Source organism: Corapipo altera, unplaced genomic scaffold (assembly GCF_003945725.1).
Source record: "Corapipo altera isolate COAL_440 unplaced genomic scaffold, ASM394572v1 308, whole genome shotgun sequence".
In the NCBI taxonomy this organism is placed as follows: Eukaryota; Metazoa; Chordata; class Aves; order Passeriformes; family Pipridae; genus Corapipo; species Corapipo altera.
The window spans coordinates 5,160,129-5,161,307 of NW_020884925.1; positions in this window are offsets into that span (position 1 = coordinate 5,160,129).

Consider the following 1,179-nt stretch of genomic DNA (forward strand, 5'->3'; position numbering starts at 1 on the left):
AACAAAATTGCAATGACACACCTTTTCAAGTCAGTTATTTTATCTTCTCCTCCTATTTAAATCAATGTTTTGAAGATCTGTGTGACTGAAGTCCTAACTTCATCTAAAGGTAGCTTGGTGCTATGGAATTGCTTCAGATATTCTTTGTATAATGATAATTCTCCACTGTAGACCTTAAATTTATAAAAGTGAGTATGTTTACTGACAGAAAAATTACTTTACCAGTTTTTTGGTAGTATAAAGACAATAGAATTAATCCCTCAGCATAATCCCTTAGGTAGTGAGAAGCTGTTGAATTCATAGAAAGTGGCAAGCTTTAGTATAAGAAGGTGAGGAAAATACATGTGAGTGAAATACAGAAGTTCACAAATCTTTTGGCTTCTAGAAACTTAAGAAAACAATGTGTTGGATGATTGGTTTGGTCATGTAAATGGCCACATCTACTACTGGATATGATAATTACATTGCCAAAATACCACAAAAAATACCTTGGGGGGGAGAGGAAAAGAGAGATGAAGCTATTGGAACAATGTAGGTTTGCACACTGTTGAGTACATGAGCATCCCTCTCCCACGCAGAAGTGGGGTGCTGAAGGGTTAACTGGTTTAATGGCTCTGCCCGGGAGCACAACCGTTCTCAGGGAACCACAGGACACAGAATACCGAAACGCCATCTGTTTCAGTATCTATTTGATTTTATTGAAGGGGGGTGTTTTTAATGGCTATTGACAGAGTCAAGGTTTGAAGTGGAACACGAGCAGCAGCCCGGGTGCCAGGGGCGGGCGGGAGCTGCAGGTGCTTCATGGAAAAGCAAATTAATCCCCCTTTCAGCTCCGCTCCTGGCAGGACGTGCAGGCGCCTGGCCCGTGCCCCGGCCCTGCCCGGGTACGAGCAGCAGCCCTGGGGTCACTTCTGCGAACAGACCCCAGCAAGGGAAGGAAAAACGCCCCGCGCGCTCCTCCAGCCGGTCTGTGCGAGGGGCAGAGCAGGGCAGGGCTGAGCAGGGCAGGGCTGAGCAGGGCAGGGCTGAGCAGGGCAGGGCTGAGCCTGCCCGCCCTTCCTTCCCTCCGCCGAGCCCCGGCCGGCCCTGCGCCGTCACCGCGGCGCTTCCCTCGGGGCCCGCCGAGGTGCGCGCCCGGCAGGGATCGGGGGGAGCAGGAGGATCCCCTCTCGCTGTCCC